This window comes from Rhipicephalus sanguineus, chromosome 5, assembly GCF_013339695.2.
Source record: "Rhipicephalus sanguineus isolate Rsan-2018 chromosome 5, BIME_Rsan_1.4, whole genome shotgun sequence".
Lineage (NCBI taxonomy): Eukaryota > Metazoa > Arthropoda > Arachnida > Ixodida > Ixodidae > Rhipicephalus > Rhipicephalus sanguineus.
Genome location: NC_051180.1, coordinates 11,808,700 through 11,823,718, shown reverse-complemented (window position 1 = coordinate 11,823,718; position 15,019 = coordinate 11,808,700). Strand labels below are relative to the sequence as shown.

General features: G+C 45.8%; 1 protein-coding gene across 3 annotated transcripts in view; it reads left to right on the top strand.

The window, feature by feature from the left end:
* The first annotated feature begins 5,619 nt into the window (after positions 1-5,619).
* The window catches only part of LOC119393209 (pleckstrin homology-like domain family B member 1), a 440,721-nt gene continuing 431,321 nt past the window's right edge, over positions 5,620-15,019 (top strand). For all 3 annotated transcript variants that reach the window (XM_037660064.2, XM_049416141.1, XM_049416140.1), the window contains exon 1: positions 5,620-5,976. The gene's annotated coding sequence lies outside the window, so the exon portion shown is untranslated. The remainder of the gene's footprint in view (positions 5,977-15,019) is intronic.

Sequence of the window (15,019 nt, the reverse complement as noted above, 5' to 3'; positions counted from 1 at the left end):
AGTCCTAGTAAAATATATGCAAGCGCGCATATTGGTTGAGAGGCAGGTATAGGGATCCAATCTCGCGATGCCTTGGATAGCGAGAAGAACCTAAAGAAACACTTAGACAAATGGAACTGCGCAGCTTTGCAGGTGCTGACGCAATCTGAGTGCGCATGCGGAAGCGTCCGCAGGCCCTTTTTTACACTTAACCGCGTAGTTGTTACGGCGACTAGACTACGCCTTGGGCGTCTCAGTGCGTCTTCGGACATCTCTCGCCAAGGCCGCAACGTCTGCTGCTCATCGTCGCGACGTAGCTCTCTGTACAGAAAAAGAAAAGAAAGAGAACAGGATCTTCATATCACGAAACCAAAAACGTGTCGTTTGTGTTGCTTGTGACAGTTAGGCGAGCAGAGCCGCCAATTAAAAGAGCGTTTTAAGTGTTAATTAAGGGCACATTTTGCATGTAGACGTGTGTGTGTGGCTCTTGGCGTTTGATGTATTCGCTGCTTCTTGTCCTTGTCTCTGCTATATATATAGCTCTTCAACTTGTTTTTATTTCAACAACTAAATGATATCTTCTTATTTGGAATCATACCCAAGTGAGAGAACAGCGTTTAGTTATGGAAATAGGGGCTATTGAAAGCCATGCGCAGTCTTTGAACTCGTGAGGACATGCGCTCCCGTGTTGCAAGTCATATTGAGCGCGACTGTACATACATACGGAAGTGTCGGACACCGCCCCGGTGAAATAATACGCTGGCCACACCCCTGCTCTCAATATAACCAGAACGATGTAGTATATATGCTATATAGCTGCTACGGCACACAGATATTTACTAGCTAGAATGAGGTTCGTCGGAATAACACAGAGACATTCCAAGGATGGCGGATTGTTTTCTCACAGGAAATGTAAGAAGCGAAAGAAAACGTCGCAGTTAAAAGAAAAATGTCGCCCTGTGTAGGTGTCGAACAGCCTTTGCGGAATATTTGCTCCAACGGAGGGGCCGGCAACCTGCGGCCCCCGTCACGACGTCAGACCCCCCGTCTTCTTCTTGTAACTACCTCCACTGTAAAGCTTCTATCTCGACTGTAAGGAAACTCTTTGGTATAAACCAAACATGATTTCTATTCTAGTCTAAATAGAACAGATTTCTATTCCAATTTTGTACATTATTGTACAACCCCCCCTTCCCCCCCACAATATTCCGTCCGGTCCCCGCCACGTCGCCTTCATATGCAACTCGGCCCTTCGCCTCGAAAAATTGCCGACCCCTGCTCAAATATACATAAGTATAGGGCTCCGTGTTTTTGGAGTTTATTTTTCTCGAAATTCGGAGGGCGTTTTTCGGAGTTTATTTTTTTGGCAGAAATTCGGCGTTTATAGGAGTTTCGTAAATCCCCAATTCTCCAAAAATTCGGAACTTAATTTTGCATTATTCTCAATCCTTCAATATCTTAGATGAAGTTATATGTTAAAACGAAAACATCAGAACAGACGAAGCGTACTTTAGTTGTCTGGAAGGTTTGAACGCACAAACACATATACACACAAACGCGAATACTTGCTGTGTGGTGTTCCTTTGTGCATTCTCGTGTCCGTGTTTCCTTTTCGCGCTACACCAAAAGCTGTTCAAATGAGTAACCAACAAGCCCACGTTGCAACCCTCAGCGAATACTTGACTACAAAACATCTACGTTCATACGTAATAGAACCTTAAAGCTTGTTGTAATAGACGCGAGCATGCTTTACGAGGTCCGTATATTCGATGTCGTCTGCCGCGCCCCCAGTGCCACCAGGGGACCTTATATCAAGATGTCTCGCGCTCCCGGGGGCCATACGTCTCTCGCTCTGCGCTCAATAAGCCCTTTGTTAAATGTGCGATGGGCGCAGCCTACGAGATACTGTTGACGTGAGGTATAGTTTACATCGGCCAAACCTGCTGATGTGTGAATCCAGAAGGGAGGACGTTTGGGCGTGTTCATCGTACCTCGGAAACCGGCTAAAACTAAACGAACACGAAAAAGCGCTTGTCCTGTGTTCACCTCGTCTCACGTTCGTTTAGTGCGCTGTGCTTTCTGAAGGACGATGTGTCAATGACCGCTTAGAACATGCCCTTTCGATAAATAATGAAACGGGGTCGTATTGGCCGTTAAAATAGGAGTTTATCGGATAAATCCGAATTGTCAAAAATTTTACCGGCGAGTGTTTGTCGGATTTACCCGAAAACATGGAGCCCTACATATAAGGTAACCTGTAGCCTACTCGATTGTATTGCAACTCGATTGTGTGTCCTGTGTCTTGAATTGTCGATTGTTTTGGCTCCGCGCTGCAATCAGGGACCCTCCTGATTGGCTTAGATGATATATAGGGTGACCGCCCGTCGACTGAAAGCCGTTGGTTCCGTGGTTCGATGCCAATGGAGAACAGTACTCATTTGATCTGCTATACTTTCTTTCTGAGAAACCTGTATGTGGGTTTCCTTTGTGGCTTTGCGCTACAGTCGGCTACAGCCTACAGATGATATTTTTTTTTTCTTCTTTCCTATGTATAGCGTGGGTAATCTTACAGCCGTGGGACACGTGAGGCCTCGGCTGCGGGGAAAGTGGTCGGCGCGTAGTACGTGCAGGTGGTAGCTGCAGAGCGACCTTGCCCCGGGGCCTTCGTCGGCCGCCGGCTGAGAGGGCGACGTTTTGATTCACTGTGCCGCCGCCACAGTTGCCTGCGGCGGCATAATCGGTCGCTCCGCGGGGGCTAGCGAAACGACAACGATGAGATAAGTGTGCGGGCTGAGCGGGGCTCTGGGACTGTCTATTTTTTTTTTCTCAGAGCACGTGTTGTGACATGCTACAATACTGGTTTGACGATATGAAGTCACTTGCAGGGCGCCAGCTGTTAAATGCAGCTTTCCAATCGGGCCACCCGCCGCGACCAGATGTGAAGCAGTATAGGGGAGGTCACTGTGAGCGCGCGAAGGCATGCGTACGCTACGTGACATTTCGTACGAGACGAGTCACATATTTTGGACATTTGAATTCGTTTGGAGGTTGCGACAAGTATCGGATGCCTTATAAAGCTGGTAATTCGAAGTAAACCAGATGAGTGATAAATCGCTGGCTGGAGTGACAGAAATGGGGTGATACGTTTTTTTTAGGGGTGTGCGAATATTCGAAAGTTTCGAATATTCGTCGAATATTACATTCGAAATATTCGTATTCGATTCGAAAATTGTGTATTCGAAAAGTTTCGAATATTTGATAACTTCGAATATTCGAAAAATTCGAATATGCGATTTTATTATCATGCATAAAATAACTAGTCTTCCACATTTCTGCTGCATTCGTATAGCTAAAAACGTTGCCGAGAGGAGCGATAAACATCGTAAGTACACGGAGGCACAATATCTGCCTGCGACGAGCGCCCTAATACGTATGATGTATTGCTGGTGCATCTCCGACGTGCAGCGCTGTTGGCGATCATGTAACCATACATTTTCAATATTATGCGGCCGTAACGTGCCGCACTACCACTCGTTCACTATGCGGGACCACTTCTGAAGAAAGACAGTGACCCACGTGACTGGTGGCGGACTGTAGGCACCTTCAGATACCCCAGTCTGGCAAAGCTTTGCCCCATGTACCTCCCTATACCAGCCACTTCTGTTCCAAGCGAGCGTGCCTTTTCAGTGGCGGTGGGGGGGTGTCTCTGTTAGAAGGGAGCGCCTTCTGCCTGATCATGTGGAGCAACTCATATTTCTTCATGATAACATCTAGTCATTACTTTCATTGTGCCGTGATATTTGCTTCTGTTGTGATGTGCATTGTGCTAGCCTGGACATTGTGTTCTGGAGATAGCAGTGTATGTTGTGTTGCCGGTCAGGCTGTTAATGTTTTTTTTTTTTTCAAATAGCTACATGTTAAATAAAATATTGCTACTGTGGAGGCATTTTTCCTTTGATATTCGATATTCGATTCGATATTCGAAGGTGGATATTCGTATTCGATTCGTATTCGAAAATTTTGATATTCGCACACCCCTAGTTTTTTTATTTTTATTTTTTTCGAGAGTTTGCCCAACGTATAAAGTGTCAAAATGTGAAGGTGTCCGTCATCAGCGAGGTTATACGGGCTGATATATGTTGACGAATGAGGATTATATTCCTATTCCATGCTTTCCATGCTTCTGCAGTGGTTCGCCTACGTTATCAGTAGAAGAAGCCGACTGACAGCGGTGACTGATAAACGCAGACTAGAACTGCGCAAAAGGAATGGTTTCGTTAGTCCGAACGTTATGTCTTTTGCAGCATTTTACACCCACAGTTGGATGCATTACTTATGAAAGAGTAAGGGTGTGCTTCCTCCCTCCACTCTCAATTTGTGGAGGAAGGGCGAGTACGACGCATTCTCCGGCCGAGAAACTTATTTATTCTATAAAAACGTGTTATTGTATAAAATGTTATTCTATAACATTTTATAGACATGTATACCGTTAGAAGGAACCTTGCGTAAATAAATCCGCAAATTTTTATCACGACAATGATTTCTTTTGTCTTCCCTCTTCCGTAACACAGTTCCCTCGACTTCCAAGCATCACCCCCCCCCCCTTTTTCTCCCCTTCTTTCAACCAGGAAAATCGGAAAGCTCACGACCACACGCTTTCTATTCTGACCTTAGACATGATGAAAGCTTTTCTTGTTGCGAATTGCTGCTTCAGGCATTATCCTCAGTGATACGCTATGGCGAAGCTCATTATCGCACACAAAATAATCTATTATGAAAGCGAAAATTGTAATAGCCTTTCCTCCGCCACCTTGCATGATTCTCCAGAACTGATTTACAAAATAAGCTGCTTGGTATTTCGTTTTGGGCATCTTTAGTGGCGACCGTGTAAACATGTGGTACTTTAACGGCGAAGATGCTGTGATTTAAACTGTTTTCTAGTCATTCATGTATTTATGCGAATAGAGCTGTACACTCAGCAACCGTATACATTACAGTTCGTTAACGCCATTGCGGGAGCCTGCCTCTGCATTTCTGATGCTGAATTTTGCTTCTCCTTTCATACCACCCTTCTTCATCACCAAATAAATTCTGATGTCTCGCGAATATACGGTTTCCTTTTTTATTGGTATTTATTGACGCCGCGTGAAGACTCCGTGAAATATTCATAAGCACCTTATAAAACAAGCAACAATGTCCTTAGATTAGCGTACGTTAAAAAAAGTCCTGGATATATCTAGCACAGGTTCACAAATGAACAAAGTTTAAAAAAAGAATGGCTGTCGTAAATTTCGTATTTGGCGCCTCGCGCTCGCTAGCTAAAAGCCAAGAACAGCAAGGTCAACGTAGCCAACGTGACCGTATTTCTTCCTGAACGCTTCCCTTATTTATAGATGCACACATGAATTGTTTCTTCTAAAGCACATGTTATAGCAACAGTGACAAAGAACATACAACGTTCCCGCGAAGTTTCTCTTTCTTTGGGTATAGGCACTATACTTTAGGGCCACACAAATTTTCTCCAGCCGCAGCTATTCTGGCAGACGACGCGCGCCGCCATGGTGCGCGAGAGCCGCATCGAGATTCCGCGTGACGATGCGAGAGTTCTCCCCCTTCGTGCCTCCTCGCTCACTCGCTGCTTGTCGGAGGAGGCCAGTGTCGGTCGGCCGCATGTGTTCCTTGTTTGTGTGGCTCGCTCGCGCGTAGGATATTTTTTTCCAGCGTGCTTTCGTCGTGCTTTTTGGCTGCGTCTGCCTTTAGAGCGTCTGGTGCTGCATTGCATGAGTGTGCGTGTGTGTTCCTATTTCCCCCGCGTCTGTGCTGCGGTCGAAACGGCACCGCCGAACCATCGCCCGGATACTCCGAAGCGCCCGTGCCTGTGCTCGCCGCAAGACCTCACGTTCTGCTCTTTTCTACTGTTGCACCTACGACTTCTGAGGCATTAGGGTGCTTACTTTTATGGAATAGCTCATATCAACGCCTGGATGCACAATTAAGGTGGGTGGAAATCATTCCTACCGTCAGCGCTGTTCACGCAATGACAGGCGCGCCAGAAACTCTTGGTACCGCACCATGTGTTTCACGCAACTCATTTGTGCTTTACCGAGCACGCGCTGCTGTGCTGAATCGTAGATGCTGAAAGGAATAATTCGTTTCTTTCCGGCTGACGGCATACAAAATAACGCTCAGAAGTCTTCCGAGGAGTCTGTACCGGCAGAGCGCTACTACTGCGGAACGACGCGTCCGCGCGATCGTCAGAAAGCGCCGACCCGACTTGAAAGCGACAGCACCCCCCGTGTCGTAAGCTACTCCCCGAGGCGCGCTTTGGGCGATTTCGCGCCTTTTGCTTTTCTAAGAGCTCTTTCAATAGCTTTGTGTTAGCCGGTGGGGAAAACTTTTGCTGGTGAACAGCTCATAGGAATTTCGACCACGGTTCCATCATGACGTCATTGCTAGACGGGTCTCTTAATTGCAGCCTAATAACCGACCGGTCGTCGCCGATTTCTCTGGGAATCTCTGGCGGCTTGTTCAAGTAGGGTGATCTGTCAAATTTTTATAACCTCGGTATGCCAGTGCACAAATTCGGAACTTAGCTTGCTGCAACTCTGCCGTGATTGACCATTTATTATTTATTTTTTGATGCTCTTTGTATCTCTGGTCTCGTTCAGCGCGCAGAATTATGGTCGGCTGCCACAGTTTGCTGGACAAACAGCTCTCTACACACAGCAATGATCTATCGCCTCGCGCGGATCTTGCTAGTGTGCGACCCACTGCGGACGCCAGCTGCTCGCCACAGCTGTTCTCAGCGAAGTTCAAGGCGCTCCGATCGCCGGTGCAGCGTTTGGTGCATGGCCGGTGGCGAATTAAGATCCCTTATCAAGCCGTGTGCGTGTTTGCCGCACGCATTCGTGTAGTACACTTGCAGAAATCGTTTGAGTTGACGATGTTGATCTCGGCTGCGAGTTGTTTTGCAGCGCGCCTTTCTCATTGAAAACGGCGCTGAGCCGCAGCTATCCTTGGAGGCTGATTGATGACAGCGAATAATCACCCTCCCCTCTGGCGAATGGCTCGCTTTCATACTGAGTGCCGTTCTCTCGAATTTGTGTTATTCTTATCTCGCAGCCCTCCCCTTCCTTCTTGATAACCCAGCACTTCAGCGAAAGACCAGTCCTTTTTGATAAAAGAAATAGGTAATTTCATTCATTTTGTAGTGAGTACTCTCCCTAGCCGCTTTCCTTATCTCTCGTGTTATGAATCCGTGCCGGCTGAAAGTATCGCAACCGCTTCGTGTTGTCCTCTGGCTGCCACCGCGGTCGGATAATAGTCTGCGTTTTCTTGCTGTTTTCATTTTGCTTGCGACGGCAGAGCATAATGAACGTATCGTCATGGCATGCCACGTCATCGTTTGCTGATTTGAGACGGTGGTGTGCCCATCTGCTTTCTCTCGGTATTTAATCCGACCCACGGTGATCCGACCCCATCACAATGTGTACCACACTACGCGGAGTTTGTCTGACTCTAACTAGCCTGAGTTCTGGCTTGTTGTCTTTGGACAAAGTTTCCAGTTTATTGGGCGGTGCTTCTCGCGTTTCGCTCGAAGGGTACAGTCGCTAATCACACACACAAAAAAAAGATGATGTCTTGTGTTTTCCGCAAAACCTGCATGCAATGATTACTGTTCATAGCTACATGGGCACGTAGAAAGAGAAAATAAAAAAAACAAAAAAAAACAACGTGCGTTGGTGTAGAGCAGCGAAATATGTGCTAGAGAATACTGTGTATTCATCATTGAGAAACTTAGCGACAAATGTTACTGCATGCGGCTTGCTGTTTTAAATGTCGTGTTGAAATTACATCGGATACAAAGAAAGCTGCCACATAAGGCTCCTGTGAAATCGTTCTGGTTCTGTCTGCCCGGTTTTTCGCACTCGATTAATATTTTTAGAATGGGTGCGATGCCCTTCCATCACAGTGAGTTCAGCACAATAATTTTTATCTCTGAAATGACAGATGCAAACCGAACAGCTTTTGAAACGCATTGCTTACATTATTTCTTCCCCCTCACCTGTCCTTTCCTCACCCATTCCGGCTACGTCACCTATATGCAGCGGTTCATTTCGTTTATTCCTCGATGGATCAGCCAAAGGGGTCTCATTTGTTCGTGAGTCCCCCGGCAACTCCGCGATTCGTGCGTTGTCTCACAGTTTCGGAAGATTTCGATGCATCCGTGCTCCTTGGGTTCACTATTTCCGTCTACCAGTCACAGACGTTCTCATACATCTGACCTAGATAAGCTAAATTAAATTTAGAGTGTATTGTAGTACGTCGTGATCTGACCTCACATCTATTCGTTCCACCCAGCGTACGCAATTGTTCACAAGTGTTCCGTTTTCTTAGCTTGAGCTGGGCCGACGCTGGTCTTGAAATGTTCCCGCAGAGCTCGTGACCATTTTAGTGTGCTCGAACAGACTGATCCAAGTTTATTAACGTCCGCCTTGGTGGTACAGTAATTGCCGTTCTCGGCTGCTTACCCGAAAGTCGCGGGTTCGACCCCGGCCGCGCCGGTCACATTTTGATGGAGGTGAAATGCTAGGAGCACGTTGAAGAGCCCCAAGCGATCGAAATTCCTGGGGCCTTCCACTACGGCGTGCCTCACAGTCATATCGTGGTTCTGGCACGTAAAACACCATATATTATTATTAACATTAAGCTTATTAACCGCTGTTTAAGCATCGCTTTGGTACCGATTGTTGTGTTTAGCAGCTCATACTCAGAGGACCAGCAAGGACCCTTCATATTGAAAGCGCGCTGCCATTCCTTAGTTATTCACCCTTGTTTGCATCCGTGCGACGTTTCGCACAATGTTGCAAGATGAGTCCGCATGCAGTGCTTCGGACGAGCTTCTACAGATGTAACCGGATCTTCGTCGCAGATGTGCTTCGCCGCAGTCGCTGTTTGCGTGTAACTGGTGGAGCGGCGCGCCCGACTCGATCGAGCAGTCAGTCGCGTGGGCGTTCCACGGAGCGGACGTTCGACGCTGCCTTTCAAGGGGTACGCTGTGCATAAAGTACAATCCCAGGAAGTGCGATGCCCTCCGCCGAGATCATGCAGCTGTGGTCAATGTCGCGTTTAATGGGACGAGCCGGTGCGTGCCGCGTTACGCTTGGTTTGCTGGCAACCTCCCCCTTCTTTCCCTCGCTAGATCTGCCTGGCCCGAGCTTTCTTAGTTCCTTTTCGTAGCTACCCTATGCTCTAATTATGTGTTCTATTTAATTATTAAAAAAAATACTGCGAAGGACCTTTGCAAAATGGACGTCAAGCAGGAAAAAGAAAAGTTAGAATGACAATGCCATTTAAAACGAAATAGTCATACATTACCAGACAACACGCTGTGAAAAATGTGATGCACTGGGTCAGTTGGGGCATGATTACAAAGTGAAGAAGTCTGGCAAGCAAAAACGTAAGAACACAGAAGAAGGCGTTGTCTATGTTTCTCTTTATATGTGCTCGCGTCCTTACCTGCTGGAATCTTTACTGCCTTTACCTCTGCCCCGCCACGGTGGTCTAGTGGTTATGGCGCTCGACTGCTGACCCGAAGGTCGCGGGATCGAATCCCGGCCGCGGCGGCTGCATTTTCGATAGAGGCGAAAATGGTTGAGGCCCGTGTACTTAGATTTAGGTGCACGTTAAAGAACCCCAGGTGGTCGAAATTTCCGGAGCCCCCCACTACGACGTCTCTCATAATCATATCGTGGTTTTGGGACGTTAAACCCCAGATATTATTATTACTGCCTTTACCTCTAAAGGCAAGAATTTCAAGTAACGCTCTGTACAGTAATACGGATAGCATTATAGCTCGTTGCGGAACCATTTAGCAGTAAACAATACAGATATAATTTGCGAAAGACAGTGTATATGAAACTCGCCACCGAAAACAGTGGCTCATATCGCTTAAAGGGACCAACAACCAATTTTTACGGTACCTGTTTGCTTTTGTGCAACGAAAACCTTATCGGTCAGAGTGTCTACACAGAATGGTAACGCGGAAAACGCATGAAAGCGTTTATAATGACAATTTTTCTATCTGCGGCGACTATGAAGTCGTCTGCATACAACTCATGCTGCAAACGGCGCCCGAGGCGAGAGCGGCAGTAGTTAGTGTTTTGCGGTTTACTGCGCATGCGCCGCGGCTCTACGTGCTTCACTAGTTGCCGCGAAGGCGGCGCCGCGTTTCAGCGCCAACTCCTTTTACCTCGTAAGCAGGACAGAATAGAGCACGGATGGATAATAATATGCATACAGTAAATTTCAGCACTAATTATGGTGCACATAAAAAAAGCATCAGACTACGCAGCACAAACGGAACGACTCCATAGTGCAGCATCATGGCTGCAAGACATACCTTTTTGTTTGCGACCTTTAAACGCAATTTGAAAATATAATCCTACTCAAATCGCGGAAATGATGCTTGAATCTGTCACTATAATTCATGGCCTTTTCGTTTCCACCAGGATCTATCACTTGTCCTGGTCAGTTGACCCTTTGAGACATGAAACGCTGCTCTGTTTTGTCACCGTCTTTTGTTCTCTTGTGCGAGCTATATAAATAATTTCCACACTGCAGCTCGTGGTCAACAAAAATAGTTTTGGCACATTTCGCAATGTCGTCCGGTCGTCTCTTTCGCACGCACCACTCTTTCTCGCTTGTCAGTCCAGCAGCTGTAGAAGGAGCCGGTGCCTCGTTTCTGAACCTGAATAAGGGACCGTGCAACAAGCTCCGGCTAAGGGTTCGCCTCAAACCACGAAGGGTGTAACGGCGCTATCGGGGGTATAGTACATAATTTTATATAAACAGGGTGTTTCAAGAAATGTGTCCAGCCTTCTAAAAAAATCAGGAAAATGCGATATTTGATTGCTGCCTTCAGAATTGGTTTTTCTGTAGTGGCATAGATTTTAAGTTGGTTAAAGAAACTATTTGGGACTGTAATTAAAAAAGTTAAATTAATTAACTTTTTAATTAGTGGAGTTAGGTGGTTGTGTCAAATGGGAGAATTGAAGTTCTTCATGCCAGAAGCCCAACCCAACTTTGAGGTTTCGAAAAAGTGGTATCTAGTAATAATTACGAAGTAATGAAATTCAACCAAATTCAATGGCGAAACCTAAACAGAAACATGGAAGAACGCAACTGCCATATTCTTCTGAGACATCCAAAATGAGTGAATAACCTTTTCTGTAGCGCTAGGCAGCTTAAGATGGTTAGAGACATGACTTGAGACAGTAATTAAGAAAATTAAATTAATTAACTTTTTAATTAGTGGAGTTAGGTGACTGTGTCAAATTGGGGAATTGAAGTTCTTCGTGCCAGAAACCCATCCCAACATTGGGATTTCGAAAAAGCGGCCTCTAGTAATAATTACGAAGTAATGAAATTCAACCGAATTCGATGGCTTTCGCTGTTGAAAGCCGTTGCATTTGAATTTTATTGCGCCACAACAATTACTAGAGGACGCTTTTTCGAAATCTCAAAGCTCGGATGGGTTCCTCGCATGAAGAACTTCAATTCTCCCATTTGACACGATCACCTAACTCCACTAATTAAAAAGTTAATTAATGTAACTTTCTTAATTACTGTCCTAAATGATGTCCTTACCTACCTTAAGATTCCTGCTGCTACAGAAAAAGCAATTCTGAAAGCCCCGAGCAAATATCGCATTTCCCTGATTTTTTGAGAAGGTTGGACACATTTCTTGAAACACCCTGTATATAACCACTAAGAGCCCCTCCCATTCCTATAAGAAAAAAAGTCTTGTTACGCGCCTGTTCACATTTGGCCTTATATAGCTCTCCAGTGCCGCTTTATTTTTGCGAGTAAATGTTTATAGCGTTGAAGTAAGCGTAACTTTGGGAGGAAGGTGTACTGCACATGTCAGCCCCCTAGCCAGGGGGGGGGGGGGGGGGGCCGAAATTTTGGTGAAGTATGTGTTTTTACCAAAAATAAATAATAAAAATAGGTGTTTTTCTCAAGAACTCAAGGTTTTCAGCAATTGCCCCCCCCCCCCCCCCCCGGAAAAAAATTCCTGGCTACGGGCCTGGCACATGTTCAGAGTTTCGTAAAAGTTCGCCGCCCCAAATTACGTGATGATTAACTAGATTACGCTCCAACTGTATGGTCTCCTCACCTCACGTGCGACATAATGCAGCTGGAATCAATCCAGAAAAAAGCTATCAGATTCATCTTCGGTCGTTATGATCGCAGCTTCTCACCTTCATCACATGCTCACATCTTATCGCTGCAGACTATGGAGCATAGGCGCAAACGCGAACGCGTAATTTTGCTGCACAAGATCGTCCACACGTCATCCGGTATTCAGGCACCCTTCTCTTTTGTACCCGCTAATACACGTGTCACTAGGCAAACCCACAGACTAAACATTATTCCTTTCAGGACACACATTGACTGTTTTAAATTTTCGTTTTTTTCCATTCACTGTTGAAACCTGGAACAACTTGGATGGTTCGCTTCGCGCATTGACTCATGATGAGTTCGTTGAGAAACTACGAATACACATTTAGTTTTAATCTGTTTTCATTGTCTTAACGGTTGTCTTTTTTTTTGTATTCCCATCAACGTCTGTACTCGCACCTGATGAAAGATTTTGTTGTACAGCTAAGTAAGCATATCATATCTTCATCTGTTTGTATATATATAATTCTAGCTTTTATTTCTTTTGTTGTTTGTACTAAAATATGTACCCGCTCCTGCTATGTCTCGAAATCGAGACAGCAGTATTTATAAATAAAATAAATAAATAAAGACTAGAATCCTGACGAAGCCCCTGTTGCTGAAGTAATGCGCACCGTATAATCGACTCATTTCGCTGTTGGTCAGCCTGGCCGTTTCTGTTGAGCGGTGCGTCGGCCCTTCGGAGAAGCGCTGCGAGATAACAGGGCGACGAAGGCGGCCGCTCGCGTATCGTCGGCTACGTCGCCTGCTCGCCTTATCGCATTCAGCGTGCTCAGGTCGCGATAATATTCGCAATATGGAATCGCGACTCAGGGCCGGCCGGAAACAATAAAACGCTAGTTGCGTGCCGGCTTTATCCTTGGGTCGACGCTGTCTTACGTTGCTATTGCTGCTATCGGTACAGAGGCAGAAATTCACGAGAGTAAGAGGAGTATTGGACCTGCCACATCACAGGCTGACCAGAGCTGCGTTCGAAAACAAGGAGCTCGCATGCCGATTCGCATCGCTTTCGCAATTCGGAAAGCTTGCGGCTTTCAGACGCAGTCAAAAACAACAAAAAGCGGACAATCCAGTAAAAAGCAGGTTCGCCGGCTGTAAGTCGTCGATGGTACAGACGCATTCTACGATTGTTGAGATAAGCGACATCACATGTAATGTCTGAAGTTTGGCAACAGCTATAAAGCTATAAAATGAATTCCGTGTTTATCTCGTTCGCTTAATTGCAAGCAGTGAATGTGGTTGGTGTGTTTGCGCTTTTCTTCACACGTACATGGGCTCGGCAACGTATGCTTCAGCCAATCACTCGTGCTGCTTAGTTCGAGGCCACACGTTCGATCGTGGCCCCGGCTGCTGCATTTTGATGTGAGCGAAATGCGAGCGAGTCCTCCGCTAGGTGGGCCTCATAAGCTGATGTACGAAAGAAGGCAAATTGTTCGAGGGGCTCGTTTCTTTATTAGACACAACTAGCGAAACCAGCAGGCAATTAAGCCAATAATAGTATAAGGGACATTATTTGTGGTGTTTTAACTCTAGTGTAATGATTATGTCCTAGGTTGAAAGGAATTAAAGTGGACGAAAAATCCCTCCGACAGTAAGGGTACTTTTTCGTCCACTTTTAATTCCTTTCAATGTAGGTCATAATCATTAGAGCACAGTTCAAAAAAGAAATACGTCCCCCTATGCTTTCCTTGGCGTCTGTTGGTTTCATTAGTTGTCTGATATAAGCAGATGGTGGTACTGGCGCACCCTAAAACCGCAGAATTTTTACCATCTTCTGCGTCAGCCAGGCAGATGGCGCTGCTCAGAGACTGCAGACTGGCAGAAAATTAGAGAGGAAGGACAAAAATAAATATTGAAAAAAAAGGACATTCTGCCGTAAAGGGCAGGGAAGTGGGCTGAGAATTTACGTTTTTTTATTTTCCTGTAGTCAGATAGATTTAATTGAAGTAGAGACATTAGGCAAACATTAGGAAAAAGGAGAGAAAAGGGAAACACTTTTTTTTTTTAATCGAGCCTGGTGGCACAGGTGTCACCGCCCCGTTATAAAGGGGACGCTCATAGCATCCATTCATCCATCCATACGTGGGTGTGCACGGCAATCAGAATGCGGCTACGTGGTCGGAAGATTAAAATTACAGGGAAAGAAGATAGAGCGAATAAAAGAGAACTGTTTGCCTGCATTATGTATACTAAAGCGACTGAGTCTACCCGAAGCTGAAGATTGCTGGGTAGGTTTATCGCATAATTTCGCTGCGCGCCTCTTGTCGATATGTAGTGTTCTTCCATAAGTAGACCTGTTTGTGACTGTTTAGCAGACGCGGCTTCTTGGTTAGACCGTACAGTTTGGTGTATAAGTGAGGTATCTTCTGCTGGTAAGTATTTTTTAGAACAGAGCACCTCACGTTATCCGCCGTTGTGGTAGAGGGTACCGGATGGTTCAGTCGCTTCGGTGGTTGGGACGTTCTCCTGCAGAGGCTGAATGAGCTCGTGGGCTGGATGGGTTCTCGATTTCGCGAAGGCCACATTTCGATGGTGGTCATATTAAAAAAAAACACTGTCGTACCGAATATCAGATGCATGTCGTAAACAATTATTGTACAGGGGTCAACACACTTGTCTAGAACACTGGAACGGCGCGCTCCGGACTGCACTGACGACGTTTGCCGATTACATTTGGTTTGAAAGAGCCTGAATTATATAGCACAACGGAAAGGCGAGCTAGTTGGTACTGAAGCGCTTGTGGTGTTCACTTTCTTGTCTTCGTCTTTTTTTTTTTTGCGCTACTGTTACACCATTA